Here is a 19,752-nt window from a genome sequence, read left to right as displayed (position 1 = left end):
ATTGAACCACTTTAATTCGGTAATTCAGTTTGGTTTTTAATATAATTTAGTTCGATTCGATTTTATATTATAAAAATTTCGGTTATTTCGGTTTGGTTCGATTTTAAATAGGAAAAAAATCAGTTAAACCGAGCCAAACCGAATAGGTTTATTTATTTTTGAATTGATTTATTTTTATGAAAAACTTATGAATTATATGTAATTATATATATATAAATTATTTAATTTCATTGATTAATAGTTATTAGGTTTAAACCAATGTCAAAATCAGATCAAATAATTTGAAAATCAAGTCTAAATTAAATATCAATCAAAAATAAAAACTGATCGATTTGAACCGAGCCGAACCGAAATAGAACGATTCGATTCGATTTGATTTTTCATTCATTTCAGTTTGATTTGGTTTCTAAAATATATAATTTAATTTTTCATGATTTGATTTGGTTCAGTTCGATTCGATTTGAATCGAATGCTCATCCCTAGTTGGGGCCACGTAAATGATTTGGTCATGCTTCGGACTATCGTTTAGTTTTGCATATAATGAATCGGACATTGTAAGACTCACATAACAAGGTTGTGAAGTACTAGTCAATGTATATTTCTATCCTGTCTAGAGGTTTAGCACCACCCATGTGAGATTCCATGTCATGCAAAATGGGATTTCATCTCACCTGTATTCTTAGTAGCAGTAGAATTCTATTCGAAGTCTATATAAGGAGATTAAAGTCTCTATAATCACATGTTATTTACTCTATAATCTATTCTATATTTTGCTCAATGTGAGGTTATTTAAGCTAACTCATTTGTACTCTTACCTATTTTGTAAATCTATAATGAAATTGACAGTAGTATTATATATGGGAAAAATTAACTCATTTTTAAAAAATAAAAAAGAAATTATAATTTCTATCGTATTTGAACATTCAATTTTTTAAACTACCCTTGATATCATTATTGTTAATATACAATTTCTTTTGTTTAATTTTTTTTTAAAGAAAATTCATTTTGTTTAATTTGATTTTAAAAATATAAGAACAAACTGATCGATTTTGTTCCAACTTATAAATTAAATAATAATTTATTTGCTTAATCATCTAGATTAAATAGATAATGATAATTTTTTTTTTAATTTGGACTAAAGTGATAATTGTCAACAAAATTAAAATCAAAGATCAAATTATTATAAATTAAAAATATGATGTAATTATAATTTTGTTAAATCTCAAGAATATTTTATAAAATATCTCATTAGTTTTTAAAAATTAATTAATTTAAATTTAAAGAATAAAGAAATTTCGAGTTTGAGTTTTTGTATATATTTTGATTCTTCTAAATCGTAAAGGGATACATAGGCAAAATTAAGTTTAAGCACATTTTTCTAATTTTTTTAAAAAAAATTAATTTTATCTATAGTTTTTTAATAAGTTCAAGTCTTTGCTTATTAAATTTTTCTTAAAAATAAGTTATTTTTATTTTTTTTTCTTATTTTATTTTGATTGAAAGATTTCTAAAAAAATTAAAATATTTTTACAAATATAACTTAAATTATAAATCAATAAATTTTTTTTTCTAATTTTTTCCTTTAAGTCGCTCTTAAATCGCCCGTAAATCGCTTCCAAACCGTCCTCCAAACCGTCTTGAGCTATCATTTTTCGAACTGTCCTTTAAACCGTTTTAAACCGAAACTCGAATCGGAACCAGCGGTTCAAGAACCGTCTTCCAAACAGTCCCATGATGATTTAGTTTAGGTTCATAATTTCATTGAACCTGAACCGACGGTTCATGAACTGTAACCGGTGGTTCCTGAACCATGATCACCCCTACTTAAGGGGGTCCCATACCCCCTTTTGATCCATCCATGAGGCACAATTTGGTGCAAAATTGAGTACCCAATCACTAATTTAAGGGAGGCTTAACAAAATTTATAATTTGTTTTAAAACTAAGTAATTTGGTCCCGAAAATATAATAAAAGTAATAATTTAGTTCTTGCGATTAGAATTTCATTAATTTACTATTAATTTGGATAAAAAATACTATAATACTTTTATTTTATTTTTAATTTAAAAACAATTTAGCCTTTAAGATTTTATTTTCTTAATAATTTAATTCATGAGATTTTATTTTGTTAACAATTTAATCCCTATATTTTTAGAATGTAAGTCCCTTTGAATTAAAACATTTTAAAGGTAAATTATTAAAATTTGAATTAATTACTTTAAAGTCCTTAAAATTTTTGATTAATTACAAAATCATCCATATGTTTTACAAATTATTCTTAAACATTATAACTATTTATAAATAAGCCCTTATAATTTTGTGAAATTCTATTTATGTCATTATTATATATATATATATATATATATATATATATATATATATATATATATATATATATATATATATATATATATATATATATATTATAAATTTTTCATATATTATTTTATATTGTTTTATAAAAAAAAGAAAAAAATATGAATATGAAAATTTGTTATTAAAATAAAATTTTTAATATTAAATTGTTTCGTATTGAAAATAGAATTAAAAGCATTTTGTTATTTTTGCTAAATTTAACGGGGGAATTAACTATAATTCTAACTATAGAAACTAACTTGTAAATTTATTAAAATGTCAAGAACTAAATTACTTGGTTTTAAAATTATGAGGACTAATTTGTAGGTTGAAATCTTAGAGACTCAATTGCTAATAAAATAAAATTTTAAGAACTAAATTGTTTTCATATTGAAAATAGAGTTAAGGATATTTTAGTTATTTTTACTAGAATTAACGGTAACTTAACTAAAATTTTAATGATAGGGACTAAGTTGTAGGTTTTGTTAAACCTCAAGAACTAAATTATTTAATTTTAAAAGTATAAGAACTAAGTTGTAAGTTTTATCAAACTTAGGGATTAAATTATAATTTATTCTTTAAGTAATTATACTCTTATATTTTAAATTTTCATTTTTAAATTTGTCGATCTTTTGAAATTTATTTAGGGTCTATTTAGTTTAATTGCTGGATACTGCTAGTAACTGTTAGTAGATGGCTATTATTATTAGTTATTAGCTGGTAGCTAATTTATATCAAGTGTTTAATAAAATTATGTTTAGCTATTACTGTTGATATGTAATGACTAATAAGAGTATATATCATATAATTTATTTTATTATTGAAATAAATATAACATTATAAATTTATTATAATACATTATTTATTTTATTATTAAATTAAATATATAATTATTAATTTAATATATTTTTTTATCATTTATTATATTATTAAAATAAATAGATAATTATTGATTTATATATTATATCATTTATTTTATTATTGAAATAAAAAATAATTAAATTCTTAAAAAATAATTAAATAACTTTAAAAATATAGTTATAAAATAACAAAGTAATTATTATTGTTGATAAACGAAAAATGTATAATTAATTTTAAGTTCTTAAATGTAAAAAAAGTATTTTTTTTTTATAATAAGTAAATATTTTATATTTTATGTTATTAATAAAAAAATATTTTAATAAAATTATAATGAGCTAATTAAGATGTTAAAATTATAAATAAAAAAATAAAAACATTAATAATATTAAATTTTGAGTTAAATGAGAGAGAATAATATATTCTAAATAAAAAATAAAATCAAATCAGCTATTAGTAGGTGAGAAACAGCTCTAAAAATACAGCTGATATAAACTGTAGCCGATGAATATTATATCATTACTTATAAGCTATCAGCTTTATTTTTTTAAATTTATCAAACACTTTATTTTACCTGTTTGAGTATTTATCAGCTATCAACTACATTTTATAGATAAACTAAACACCCCTTTAATTAATGACGGATAATAATAAAGTGAGATTATAAGTAATGGGTTTTTCAAAACTATTTTTCTTTCAGTATAAGTTAATCTGAGTTTTTTTAGAGTTTTTGTTTCTTTCTATTGTATAGGTTGAATGCATTTTCTTTTACTAGCTTATAAGTAATGTATGTTCAGATTATAAGATTATTTTAATTTTATCATTATATGAATGTAATTCACACCCATTTAATTTATATATTTTAATTAAAATTTTATATAAAAATATTTTTATTAAAAATTAATAATCTTATAAAATTATTTAAAATATAATACTCTAAAATTTATAAATATTATTACAATATATATATATATATATATATATATATATATATATATATATATATATATATATATATATATATAACACACCCTCGTAGCAACTCAAATGCAGTCTCTTGATCGGTGGCCAGTGTCGATCGGACAGCTAGAACGTCCGAAAAATATTTAAACTAAAGTGAGGACCAAAATTAACTCAAATATTAATAAGAAAAATATAGTAAAAATTTTATAAATAAAACACAACAAAGTTAAATGGCTAGGTGCCCAGCGATGGGTAACGAGGGAAGTTGCGGTTCTATAACGAGGAGCCCTAGACCCGGGGAAAAATTCATAAAATAATTTTTGGGACTCCAGAGAAGGGTCATTGAGGTTTCTATGGCATTAGAATGCCAAGAAAATATTTAGAAAAATTTTTCAATCAGTACAGACAATTTTGACCCGTTAAGCCAAATGGAGGGCATTTTGGTCATTTCGCCTTCAGAGGTGATTTTTGGCCGACTTGTCCAGTTAAGTAAATAATTAATATGACATAAAATATGAATAAATATTACTAAAAATTAAATTGAAAAGAAGTAGAGAAGAAAAGAAAAAAAAATAAGAAAAAAATGCTTATTTATGACATAAGGTGATGTCATTTAAAAGCATCCACCAATGACAATTAAACAACCAATTTACTAACTAATAAAAAGAGATAAACAAGGCCAAAGGAATTAAAATACCAGCTGCCTTCTTCTTCTTCAAAACGTTTTAAACCTCTCCCTCTTCTCCCTCCATTGATGTTTAACCAAAAAGCTTCATTTCTCCCTTGTTTCCATTACTAAACCCTAAACCTCTTTCATTAAAACTTGTCCACTCATCTTGGGAGAGTGTTTGGCAGCTTAGAAAAGGAAAGAAAGTGAGGTTGAAGCTTGGAAAAATCTGCCCTACAAGAGGTTAGTGCCTATTTACACTTAAATCTCTTTTAATTCATGTTAAAGACTTAAAGTGAGTAAGGTTTTGTAAATTAAATGAATGGAATCTATGTATATGGACCCTATGAATTTCGGCTGCCCTAAGGAAGGAACAAAGGTGGAGTGTTTTTGATGGTTTTAATGGACTTAGAATGAATTAGAGATTATGTTTAAGGTGTATATACACATAAATAATGAATGGAAGTGCTTAATTAGGTGTATGTGTAAATCATAAGGGAAAACTAGGGTTTTGAGAAGTGAAAAATTGACTTGGCTTAGGAAATTGTTAGAGAACATCTTAATGGTCAATTAGTGACCATTTTAGGTATGTTGACCACGAATTGGACTGAAAAATAGTATAGCCAAGTGAATGTGTAGGCTGCCTTGTTAGTGCAGCAGAGTGACTGAAAATTCAGTCCACTTGGACTGCCATAACTTGGGCTGTGTTAGTCCAATTGATGTTTGGCCAATTGGACATGAAACTAGGCTTATAATGGCACATTTTTTCTGAAGAAACCATGCCCAAAAGACCAAAGCAAGAGGACCAAAAGTTGGCCCCAATCCGGATACCCTGCAAACAGCCCCTACAGAAATGACCAAATAAACAGTAACTGTTCATTTGGCCATAACTCACTGTAGATATGGTCAATTGACCTAAAATTTTTACAGCAACAAGATAAGATATAGACAAACAACTTTCATGAAGGACACCAATCTAAATTATGCCATTAACCTAATCAAATCATTCAGCAAAGTGAAGTTTACTGTACTGAGATTTCCAGAATTTTCATTTGAGCAGTAATGTTTGGATGGCTATAACTCTCTCTAGAAAACTCAGATTTAGGCGATTCTTGAACCGATGAAAACCTAAGGCATAGTAGAACATTTCATATGAAGAAAGTTAGGCCAAATTATGAACTTAACTTGATCAAATTACTGACCAAAGTTGGACCAAAATCTGCCAAAACCCAAAAGTGCAGCATGAACAGTGCACGTGAACAGTAAACTTATTTTGGCCATAACTTGAGCTACAAAACTCCAAATGGAGTGATTCAAAAAAGGAAATTCAACTAGACAGAATAAGGAACAACTTTCATGTTTACCATTTCCTCAAATTCCCACTGTAAAAATAACAAATGGAACAGTAAAGATGAAGCACCAAATCTGAAAATTTTGTTCAATTAGCATTAAGCTTGGAAATGGTATTGGCAACCAATACCAACAAGTTTTAAATACAAAATGTGGTATGTTTGGAGTGTTAAAACCAATACACCTATTTTCTATCCAAAAGTTAACATTTTTGTTGACCAATGAGGTGAATAGTGACACCAAAACCAAAAATTGGCAATTTTGCCAAAATGACCTAAGCTTTGAGAAAGTGACCATAACCAACAAGTTTTGAATACAAAATGTGATATGTTGGGAGTACTAAAACCAATGTACCTATTGTTTATGCAAAAGTCAACATTTTAGTTGACTAATGAAATGAATAGTGACATGAAAACTTGAAATTCAAAAATTGTGAAACTTAAAAGTGCAAAATGCCCTAGTAGGCCTAATGTGATTGGTTTGGATAGGTTGGCATGCCAATAGGGTATTGTTTTAGCAGTACTGCGAAAGGCTTTATGCTGTATTCATGGCTTTATGGCCGTATTCATGGCTTTTATGCCCGTATTCATGGCTTTTATGCCAATTATGTGATATCATGGCTTTTTAGCCATATTGACTGCATACGTGGTTGACGTTCTGCGTCCCATGGTATGACGGCCCGAGGCACCGCGGTGTCCAGTGCCAACGACCCGTTATCGATCGATCGTCGGTATAGGTTACTTGGGCATGGAAAAGTACAACTGTGATTGAACTGATTATTAAAGAAAATATGAAAATTAAGTATCAGGAATGATTACAAAAATACAAAGAAGCTCAAGATCATGAAGAAAATAATTAACGAAATGCATGAAGAAGTTAATATCATAAAACATGATTAGCCCTCGACTAAAAAATAAGTTAGTAATTATTCACCTCCTATGAACACAATAGCAAGGAAATTATTATTTTTATTTGCATATTATATTTTCTTGTATTATTGGCACCACTAAGCTTTATGCTTAGCGCATCGCTTTTGCAACGCGTAGGTACTGAAGATTTGGACAGAGGGCCCAGTAGACCACAGATTCGGTAAGGCAGTTCACAGTTCTGCATAGTGTCTGTGTCACCTCGTCACCTGCAGTGCATTGGTAGGACACTAGATGTCATTTTGTCATTTTGTAATTAATTTTTATTTTCTCATATGTATTTGGGATTTATGTAATGTATTTTGAGGTTCATGTAAATAATAAAGATTTATGGTTATGTATGGAAGTAATTTGAGTATTTAATTATTGTTTATATATGAGAACCCTGAGAAAAGGATGTTTTAGAAATGAAAAGGTTGTTGAGACCTGAAATTGAAAAAAATTGTTGAGATCTTGATATTGAGTTTAGTGATGATATTGGAGTTGAGAATGAATGAATTTGTTATTGGAAGTGTTTTTAACAGGTTCCGAGGAACTGTTTTCTCCATTTTTAGCCGGTACTCCGCCGGGTTTTCTATAAAATTTTCGGAACCTCAAATAAATAAAAATTTTTCTAAATGGCTTAAATAAAGTATGTTTCATAAATTATATCCAAAAAGCATGATATAAATTAATTAAGGTATATTAGAGTGTCTTGGTACAGTGTGGCATTACTTACTCGGGTATCTTGTACGGGTAAGGGTGTCACATTTAGTGGTATCAGAGCGCGGTTTAGGCGTTTCTGGACCTAGATAGACTGCATATCATGCATTGCATTCATAAGAGTCGAGGTGACACTATTGCAGATCTGTATTTCCCGTTTATTTTAGGTTAGGATATGGAATAAGAGAGTGAAGAGACAATGAGATAGCGAATGGAGATGAGAAGGAGACTGTATTTAAGATGAAAAAGGATGAGTACATAATTGTTTGAGGATGAGATTGAGACTAAGGAGAAAGTGAAGTAGGATAACACGGAAAGGTGAAGAAATAAAGAGGTAGTAGCTCCTCGGCTATTTACACTGGGTAAATTTCGAGGACGAAATTTAAATAAGAGGGGAAGAGTTGTAACACCCTCCCCGTAGCAACTCCGTACAGTCTACTGTTCCGGTGACCGGTGTCGGTCCGGACAGCTAGAACGTCCGGAAAAATATTTAAACTAAAGTGAGGGACCAAAATTAACTCAAATATTAATAAGAAAAATATAGTAAAAATTTTAGAAATAAAATACAACCAAGTTAAATGAGCCGGTGCCCAAGCGATGGGTAACCAGAGGGAAGTTGCGGTTCTCAACGAGGAGCACTAGACCAGTGGAAAAATTCATAAAATAATTTTTGGGACTCCAGAGAAGGGTCATTGAGGTTCCTATGGCATTAGAATGCCAAGAAAATATTTAGAAAAATTTTTCAATCAGTACAGACAATTTTGACCCGTTAAGCCAAATGGAGGGCATTTTGGTCATTTCGCCTTCAGAGGTGATTTTTGGCCGACTTATCCAGTTAATTAAATAATTAATATGACATAAAATATGAATAAATATTACTAAAAATTAAATTGAGAAGAAGTAGAGAAGAAAAGAAAAGAAAATGAGAAAAAAGGCTTATTTATGACATAAGGTGATGTCATTTAAAAGCATCCACCAATGACAATTAAACAACCAATTTACTAACTAATAAAAAGAGATAAACAAGGACAAAGGAATTAAAATACCAGCTGCCTTCTTCTTCTTCAAAACGTTTTAAACCTCTCCCTCTTCTCCCTTCATTGATGTTTAACCAAAAAGCTTCATTTCTCCCTTGTTTCCACTACTAAACCCTAAACCTCTTTCATTAAAACTTGTCCACTCATCTTGGGAGAGTGTTTGGCAGCCTAGAAAAGGAAAGAAAGTGAGGTTGAAGCTTGGAAAAATCTGCCCTACAAGAGGTTAGTGCCTATTTACACTTAAATCTCTTTTAATTCATGTTAAAGACTTAAAGTGAGTAAGGTTTTGTAAATTAAATGAATGGAATCTATGTATATGGACCCTATGAATTTCGGCTGCCCTAAGGAAGGAACAAAGGTGGAGTGTTTTTGATGGTTTTAATGGACTTAGAATGAATTAGAGATTATGTTTAAGGTGTATATACACATAAATAATGAATGGAAGTGCTTAATTAGGTGTATGTGTAAATCATAAGGGAAAACTAGGGTTTTGAGAAGTGAAAAATTGACTTGGCTTAGGAAATTGTTAGAGAACATCTTAATGGTCAATTAGTGACCATTTTAGGTATGTTGACCATGAATTGGACTGAAAAATAGTATAGCCAAGTGAATGTGTAGGCTGCCTTGTTAGTGCAGCAGAGTGACTGAAAATTCAGTCCACTTGGACTGTCATAACTTGGGCTGTGTTAGTCCAATTGATGTTTGGCCAATTGGACATGAAACTAGGCTTATAATGGCACATTTTTGCTGAAGAAACCATGCCCAAAAGACCAAAGCAAGAGGACCAAAAGTTGGCCCCAATCCGGATACCCTGCAAACAGCCCCTGCAGAAATGACCAAATAAATAGTAACTGTTCATTTGGCCATAACTCACTGTAGATATGGTCAATTGACCTGAAATTTTTACAGCAATAAGATAAGATATAGAAAAACAACTTTCATGAAGGACACCAATCTAAATTATGCCATTAACCTAATTAAATCATTGAGCAAAGTGAAGTTTACTGTACTGAGATTTCCAGAATTTTCATTTGAGCAGTAATGTTTGGATGGCTATAACTCTCTCTAGAAAACTCGGATTTAGGCGATTCTTGAACCGATGAAAACCTAAGGCATAGTAGAACATTTCATATGAAGAAAGTTAGGCCAAATTATGAACTTAACTTGATCAAATTACTGACCAAAGTTGGACCAAAATCTGCCAAAACCCAAAAGTGCAGCATGAACAGTGCACGTGAACAGTAAACTTATTTTGGCCATAACTTGAGATACAAAACTCCAAATGGAGTGATTCAAAAAAGGAAATTCAACTAGACAGAATAAGGAACAACTTTCATGTTTGCCATTTCCTCAAATTCCCACTGTAAAAATAACAAATGGAACAGTAAAGATGAAGCACTAAATCTGAAATTTTTGTTCAATTAGCATTAAGCTTGGAAATGGTATTGGCAACCAATACCAACAAGTTTTAAATACAAAATGTGGTATGTTTGGGGTGTTAAAACCAATACACCTATTTTCTATCCAAAAGTCAACATTTTTGTTGACCAATGAGGTGAATAGTGACACCAAAACCAAAAATTGGCAATTTTGCCAAAATGACCTAAGCTTTGAGAAAGCGACCAAAACCAACAAGTTTTGAATATAAAATGTGGTATGTTGGGAGTACTAAAACCAATGTACCTATTGTTTATGCAAAAGTCAACATTTTAGTTGACTAATGAAATGAATAGTGACATGAAAACTTGAAATTCAAAAATTGTGAAACTTAAAAGTGCAAAATGCCCTAGTAGGCCTAATGTGATTGGTTTGGATAGGTTGGCATGCCAATAGGGTATTGTTTTAGCAGTACTGCGAAAGGCTTTATGGCCGTATTCATGGCTTTTATGCCCGTATTCATGGCTTTTATGCCAATTATCTGATATCATGGCTTTTTAGCCATATTGACTGCATACGTGGTTGACGTTCTGCGTCCCATGGTATGACGGCCCGAGGCACCGCGGTGTCCAGTGCCAACGACGTTATCGATCCGATCGTCCAAAGATAGGTTACTTGGGCATGGAAAAGTACAACTGTGATTGAACTGATTATTAAAGAAAATACGAAAATTAAGTATCAGGAATGATTACAAAAATACAAAGAAGCTCAAGATCATGAAGAAAATAATTAACGAAATGCATGAAGAAGTTAATATCATAAAACATGATTAGCCCTCGACTAAAAAATAAGTTAGTAATTATTCACCTCCTATGAACACAATAGCAAGGAAATTATTATTTTTATTTGCATATTATATTTTCTTGTATTATTGGCACCACTAAGCTTTATGCTTAGCGCGTCGCTTTTGCAACGCGTAGGTACTGAAGATTTGGACAGAGGGCCCAGTAGACCACAGATTCGGTAAGGCAGTTCACAGTTCTGCATAGTGTCTGTGTCACCTCGTCACCTGCAGTGCATTGGTAGGACACTAGATGTCATTTTGTCATTTTGTAATTAATTTTTATTTTCTCATATGTATTTGGGATTTATGTAATGTATTTTGAGGTTCATGTAAATAATAAAGATTTATGGTTATGTATGGAAGTAATTTGAGTATTTAATTATTGTTTATATATGAGAACCCTGAGAAAGGGATGTTTTAGAAATGAAAAGGCTGTTGAGACCTGAAATTGAAAAAAATTGTTGAGATCTTGATATTGAGTTTAGTGGTGATATTGGAGTTGAGAATGAATGAATTTGTTATTGGAAGTGTTTTTAATAGGTTCCGAGGAACTGTTTTCTCCATTTTTAGCCGGTACTCCGCCGGATTTTCTATAAAATTTCCGGAACCTCAAATAAATAAAAATTTTGCTAAATGGCTTAAATAAAGTATGTTTCATAAATTATATCCAAAAAGCATGATATAAATTAATTAAGGTATATTAGAGTGTGCCGGTACACCGTGTGGCATTACTTACTCGGGTATACTGTACACGGGTAAGGGGTGTCACATTTAGTGGTATCAGAGCGCGGTTTAGGCGTTTCTGGACCTAGATAGACTGCATATCATGCATTGCATTCATAAGAGTCGAGGTGACACTATTGCAGATCTGTATTTCCCGTTTATTTTAGGTTAGGATATGGAATAAGAGAGTGAAGAGACAATGAGATAGCGAATGGAGATGAGAAGGAGACTGTATTTAAGATGAAAAAGGATGAGTACATAATTGTTTGAGGATGAGATTGAGACTAAGGAGAAAGTGAAGTAGGATAACACGGAAAGGTGAAGAAATAAAGAGGTAGTAGCTCCTCGGCTATTTACACTGGGTAAATTTCGAGGACGAAATTTAAATAAGAGGGGAAGAGTTGTAACACCCTCCCCGTAGCAACTCAAATCTGATCCTCTTTGTTCGGTGACCGGTGTCGGTCCGGACAGCTAGAACGTCAAGAAAAATATTTAAACTAAAGTGAGGGACCAAAATTAACTCAAATATTAATAAGAAAAATATAGTAAAAATTTTAGAAATAAAATACAACCAAGTTAAATGAGCCGGTGCCCAAGCGATGGGTAACCAGAGGGAAGTTGCGGTTCTCGCAACGAGGAGCCCTAGACCCGGGGAAAAATTCATAAAATAATTTTTGGGACTCCAGAGAAGGGTCATTGAGGTTCCTATGGCATTAGAATGCCAAGAAAATATTTAGAAAAATTTTTCAATCAGTACAGACAATTTTGACCCGTTAAGCCAAATGGAGGGCATTTTGGTCATTTCGCCTTCAGAGGTGATTTTTGGCCGACTTATCCAGTTAATTAAATAATTAATATGACATAAAATATGAATAAATATTACTAAAAATTAAATTGAGAAGAAGTAGAGAAGAAAAGAAAAGAAAATGAGAAAAAAAGGCTTATTTATGACATAAGGTGATGTCATTTAAAAGCATCCACCAATGACAATTAAACAACCAATTTACTAACTAATAAAAAGAGATAAACAAGGCCAAAGGAATTAAAATATCAGCTGCCTTCTTCTTCTTCAAAACGTTTTAAACCTCTCCCTCTTCTCCCTTCATTGATGTTTAACCAAAAAGCTTCATTTCTCCCTTGTTTCCACTACTAAACCCTAAACCTCTTTCATTAAAACTTGCCCACTCATCTTGGGAGAGTGTTTGGCAGCCTAGAAAAGGAAAGAAAGTGGGGTTGAAGCTTGGAAAAATCTGCCCTACAAGAGGTTAGTGCCTATTTACACTTAAATCTCTTTTAATTCATGTTAAAGACTTAAAGTGAGTAAGGTTTTGTAAATTAAATGAATGGAATCTATGTATATGGACCCTATGAATTTTGGCTGCCCTAAGGAAGGAACAAAGGTGGAGTGTTTTTGATGGTTTTAATGGACTTAGAATGAATTAGAGATTATGTTTAAGGTGTATATACACATAAATAATGAATGGAAGTGCTTAATTAGGTGTATGTGTAAATCATAAGGGAAAACTAGGGTTTTGAGAAGTGAAAAATTGACTTAGCTTAGGAAATTGTTAGAGAACATCTTAATGGTCAATTAGTGACCATTTTAGGTATGTTGACCATGAATTGGACTGAAAAATAGTATAGCCAAGTGAATGTGTAGGCTGCCTTGTTAGTGCAGCAGAGTGACTGAAAATTCAGTCCACTTGGACTGTCATAACTTGGGCTGTGTTAGTCCAATTGATGTTTGGCCAATTGGACATGAAACTAGGCTTATAATGGCACATTTTTGCTGAAGAAACCATGCCCAAAAGACCAAAGCAAGAGGACCAAAAGTTGGCCCCAATCCGGATACCCTGCAAACAGCCCCTGCAGAAATGACCAAATAAATAGTAACTGTTCATTTGGCCATAACTCACTGTAGATATGGTCAATTGACCTGAAATTTTTACAGCAATAAGATAAGATATAGACAAACAACTTTCATGAAGGACACCAATCTAAATTATGCCATTAACCTAATTAAATCATTGAGCAAAGTGAAGTTTACTGTACTGAGATTTCCAGAATTTTCATTTGAGCAGTAATGTTTGGATGGCTATAACTCTCTCTAGAAAACTCGGATTTAGGCGATTCTTGAACCGATGAAAACCTAAGGCATAGTAGAACATTTAATATGAAGAAAGTTAGGCCAAATTATGAACTTAACTTGATCAAATTACTGACCAAAGTTGGACCAAAATCTGCCAAAACCCAAAAGTACAGCATGAACAGTGCACGTGAACAGTAAACTTATTTTGGCCATAACTTGAGCTACAAAACTCTAAATTGAGTGATTCGAAAAAGGAAATTCAACTAGACAGAATAAGGAACAACTTTCATGTTTGCCATTTCCTCAAATTCCCACTGTAAAAATAACAAATGGAACAGTAAAGATGAAGCACTAAATCTGAAATTTTTGTTCAATTAGCATTAAGCTTGGAAATGGTATTGGCAACCAATACCAACAAGTTTTAAATACAAAATGTGGTATGTTTGGGGTGTTAAAACCAATACACCTATTTTCTATCCAAAAGTCAACATTTTTGTTGACCAATGAGGTGAATAGTGACACCAAAACCAAAAATTGGCAATTTTACCAAAATGACCTAAGCTTTGAGAAAGCGACCAAAACCAACAAGTTTTGAATACAAAATGTGGTATGTTGGGAGTACTAAAACCAATGTACCTATTGTTTATGCAAAAGTCAATATTTTAGTTGACTAATGAAATGAATAGTGACATGAAAACTTGAAATTCAAAAATTGTGAAACTTAAAAGTGCAAAATGCCCTAGTAGGCCTAATGTGATTGGTTTGGATAGGTTGGCATGCCAATAGGGTATTGTTTTAGCAGTACTGCGAAAGGCTTTATGCTGTATTCATGGCTTTATGGCCGTATTCATGGCTTTTATGCCCGTATTCATGGCTTTTATGCCAATTATGTGATATCATGGCTTTTTAGCCATATTGACTGCATACGTGGTTGACGTTCTGCGTCCCATGGTATGACGGCCCGAGGCACCGCGATGTCCAGTGCCAACGACCCGTTATCCAGTCCAGTCGTCCAGTATAGGTTACTTGGGCATGGAAAAGTACAACTGTGATTGAACTGATTATTAAAGAAAATACGAAAATTAAGTATCAGGAATGATTACAAAAATACAAAGAAGCTCAAGATCATGAAGAAAATAATTAACGAAATGCATGAAGAAGTTAATATCATAAAACATGATTAGCCCTCGACTAAAAAATAAGTTAGTAATTATTCACCTCCTATGAACACAATAGCGAGGAAATTATTATTTTTATTTGCATATTATATTTTCTTGTATTATTGGCACCACTAAGCTTTATGCTTAGCGCGTCGCTTTTGCAACGCGTAGGTACTGAAGATTTGGACAGAGGGCCCAGTAGACCACAGATTCGGTAAGGCAGTTCACAGTTCTGCATAGTATCTGTGTCACCTCGTCACCTGCAGTGCATTGGTAGGACACTAGATGTCATTTTGTCATTTTGTAATTAATTTTTATTTTCTCATATGTATTTGGGATTTATGTAATGTATTTTGAGGTTCATGTAAATAATAAAGATTTATGGTTATGTATGGAAGTAATTTGAGTATTTAATTATTGTTTATATATGAGAACCCTGAGAAAGGGATGTTTTAGAAATGAAAAGGTTGTTGAGACCTGAAATTGAAAAAAATTGTTGAGATCTTGATATTGATTTTAGTGATGATATTGGAGTTGAGAATGAATGAATTTGTTATTGGAAGTGTTTTTAACAGGTTCCGAAGAACTGTTTTCTCCATTTTTAGCCAGCACTCCGCCGGATTTTCTATAAAATTTCCGGAACCTCAAATAAATAAAAATTTTGCTAAATGGCTTAAATAAAGTATGTTTCATAAATTATATCCAAAAAGCATGATATAAATTAATTAAGGTATATTAGAGTGTGCCGGTACACCGTGTGGCATTACTTACTCGGGTATACTGTACACGGGTAAGGGGTGTCACAATATATATATATATATATATAATTGTTGGATTAGTTAGAATTCTAATTGAAAAAAAAAATTGATAGCTTGTATTTCTATTGTATAAATTATCATCTCAACGATTAACTTCTCCTATAAATATAATATTTATATTACCTAGTATAGCTATGCTATTTGACAATTTTCTCCTATTAACTAATTCTGAAAGAATTTATAAATTAATAAAATCAGGCGAACAAATTTTCCATCTTGAAGGAAAAACGTTCTGAGGATTCTTGGTGTTATTGAATAGTTGAATTTGAATTGATGGGTTACGGTATTTTGGATTTTGAATTTCTGAATTTGCTCCATTGGGAATCTTGATGTTCGAATTTTTAGAATTGAGCAAGTATGCCCCTACAGCAGTAGCTACAGAAACTATGAAGGTGAAGAGATTCCTAAAGGGGCTTGACAGAAGGTATGCAAACCTGGCCATGATGTCTGATCAGTCTTTTGATGTGGTGGTTGATCGAGCTAGACAGATTGAGATTAGCTATGCTGTGGACGACAGCGGAAGAGCAAAGAAAAATAGAGCAGAGGGTTCTTCAGGTGTTCCCCACATGGGTTTTTCGGATAGTGGAGGCCAGAGTAATTACAGAGGAAGAAGTAGGAACAAGAAGAGTGGTTTTAGACACAAACCTCGAGGGTTCAGACCAGGATACGGATCCAGCAGTGGTCACAGTTCAGGGTACAACAGTTCTGGGTCTGGTTCAGGATCCTCCTTGGCACCTTGTGCACAGTGCGGAAGAGGACATTCAGGACCTTGTATGATGGGTTCAGGAGTATGCTTCAGGTGTGGCCAACTAGGTCACTTTGCTAGGGAATGCCCCGTGTTCAGTGAGCCACAGATGGGGTCACAGGGTTCTGTTGCAAATGTTCCTCGTCAGTTGTATCCAGGTGCTTCCAGCATGACAGGCAGTCAGTTTAGTGGCCAACAAGGCCGAGGACAAGGGGGACATGGATTTGGAGGCAGATCAGGAGGTAGAAGTCAGTATCAGGGTTCTGCCACTCAGGGTAGGGGTCAAGCTCGGGTTTTCACCCTGACCCACCAGGATGCTCAGGCTTCCAATGCAATTGCGGCATGTATTCTCCTAGTCTGTTCCTATTTGGCATTGGTGAGAGATACATCTGTAGAAGGTGTCAGCATGGAAAATGTTCCTGTTGTCAGAGAGTTCATGGATGTCTTCCCTGAGGAGCTTCCAGGATTGCCACCAGGAAGGGAAATAGAGTTTTGCATTGATGTTGTGTCGGGTATGAACCCCATATCAATGCCGCCTTACAGGATGGCACCAGCAGAATTGAAAGAGTTAAAGGAGCAACTACAGGAGCTTTTGGACAAGGGTTTCATACGTCCAAGCACTTCACCTTGGGCTGTTCCTGTTCTATTTGTAAGAAAGAAAGATGGGTCATTGAGGTTGTGTATTGACTATAGACAGCTGAACAAAGTGACTATGAAGAACAAGTATCCACTTCCTCGGATCGATGATCTGTTTGATCAGCTCCAAGGGGCTAGATTCTTTTCCAAGATAGACCTACGATCAGGCTACCATCAGTTAAGAATCAGGAATGAGGACGTGTCCAAAACGGCATTCAGGACGAGATATGGTCATTATGAGTTCTTGGTGATGTCTTTTGGACTCACTAATGCACCAGTAGCCTTCATGGACTTGATGAACCGGGTGTTCAAGCCATTTTTGGACCGTTTTGTCATCGTATTTATAGATGACATTTTGGTATACTCTCAGACCGAGGAAGAACAAGTGTGGCACTTGAGAATGATGTTGCAGACTTTGAGGGAGCACTAACTATATGCCAAATTTTCAAAGTGTGAATTTTGGCTAGAAAGCATCTCATTCTTGGGACACGTGGTTTCTAGTGAAGGTATTCAAGTGGATCCCAAGAAAATTGAAGCTGTAACTGATTGGCTTAAGCCTACAACAGTCACTGAGGTGCGAAGTTTTCTAGGTCTAGCTAGCTACTATAGGCGTTTTGTGCAAGATTTTTCCAGGATAGCGGCTCCCCTAACTAAGTTGACTCGGAAGAATATTCCATTCATTTGGACAGATGACTGTGAGGAGAGTTTCCAGAAGCTCAGAAAATATAAACTTTGATGATTTTTGAAAATTAATTTAAAGACCACGTGGTAAAACTAAAAATATATTTGTAGTCTACGTATTTTTCTGAGTTTTCTAGAATTTTTTCAGAATTTTTGGGCCTCGTTTTCGGTCCCAAGGCAGAGTAAAAATTTAAAATTTTGTATTCCAAATCGAAACGGCCGAATCGAACCGGACCGGATTGGACCGGTCGAATCGGACAGGCTCATTCTTCTTCTTCTTCTCTTTTTCTTCCGCACGTCCCGACCTTCCTCTCCTTCTCTCCCATTTTCTCTCTCCTCCCTCCTCCCCTTGCCGCCGCGCCTCCTGCCACCCACGGCGCCCGTCCCAGCCACCCACGCCATTTGTCACCCAGCGGAAAAAGGCGCCTGAAGCGACGCGACGCGCAAGCGCACCGCTTCGTCTTCCCGGCCGAAATCCCGCCGATCCGGCCACCAATCGGACCGGGTCTTGTGTCTAAATCCATCTACTCGTCGAGAGCTTTCTATAGACATCAAGAACACCGAAATCCATCTAGCGGTTTGTCCAATTTTTTCCCGGAAAGTTTTAGCCCATTTTGGCTTTTGGGCTAGATTTCTCGCAAACTGTGAACCCCACCAGAAAACCGAGAGTACCAGAGCGCTCCACTCGTCGAGAGCTTCGCGGCGATATAAATTTCAAATTTTTCCGACACCGTTTTTCGGTATCTTCAATTCGCGGAAATTCGACAGTTGTCCGGGTCTGTGAATTTCCGGCCAGACAGACCGATTACCGGAAAAGTCTTCAAATTGGATCGAGGTTTTTGCTACCCCACCATTGTCAGACGTCCCGAGCACGTCCCCGAAGTCGGAATCGGCATAGGTAAACCCGAACCTTACTTTTCGTAATTTTCTAGTGCTTAAATAAGATTAAAAATCCGTAAAATATTCGTGGTAGCTCAGAAAATTATAATTCTTTTTGCATTAGCTAAGAAATATTGCTAAGGACCGCGGGGCAAAGTCTTAGAATTTTTAGAGCTTATTTGGGCAATTTTTGCAAAAATGATCAATTATAAGGACTAAATTGAAATTTTACATATTGTGATGCATGACTGATTTGATGGGCCCAGGAGGGGCTATGTGATGTGATTGAGTTGTAGATATATGGGTTGTGAATATAGAAGTGTGTTTTGAGCCCTTTTGCAGGTTGGGTAGGTCCTAGGTATAGGGGAGACTCTGCCGGATTTTCGATACGACTTAAGATGTATTTGGTCTTTTCTTAAGTTTGTATTGAGTCAATTTATTAAATGATTGTAATAAAATTGTCAGGTGAGCCGGGACAGCCTTCTTCCTCCGCCTAGCCGCCACAGTAATCGCTGTCAAGTCTGTGAGTAAAATATTAATTTTAATTGTAATTTCACTATTATTATATGTTCAAGCATGCCCATGCATCACTTATATGTATATATCTACGTAGTTAAACTCTAGGCACGTTTTATGTTGCATTCACAACTGTTAAAGTGCCATGTATGTTGTTGTGGTAATTTGGAGCAGTGTGCGTGCGTTGGCGTGCGTGTGATGTGGTGTTGGCTATGGACAGGACGGGTAGACACGGCTTGAGATCTTCGCTGGGACCCGGTTCTTCAGGGGTAGTCACGGCTTGAGTGAAGGAACAGAAGTGTGAAAAACACAAGTTTATACCATTGAATTCAAAAATTTTCACCTAGGGTCACATGCATCATGCAAGATTTATTTTTATCTATTTGATTTCAATGATAAACAACATATTAAAACTCTTTTAATATGTT

This window comes from Hevea brasiliensis, chromosome 1 (genome assembly GCF_030052815.1).
Source record: "Hevea brasiliensis isolate MT/VB/25A 57/8 chromosome 1, ASM3005281v1, whole genome shotgun sequence".
Taxonomy (NCBI): domain Eukaryota; kingdom Viridiplantae; phylum Streptophyta; class Magnoliopsida; order Malpighiales; family Euphorbiaceae; genus Hevea; species Hevea brasiliensis.
The sequence above is the reverse complement of the archived record's forward strand: the minus strand, read 5'-3'. Positions refer to the sequence as shown.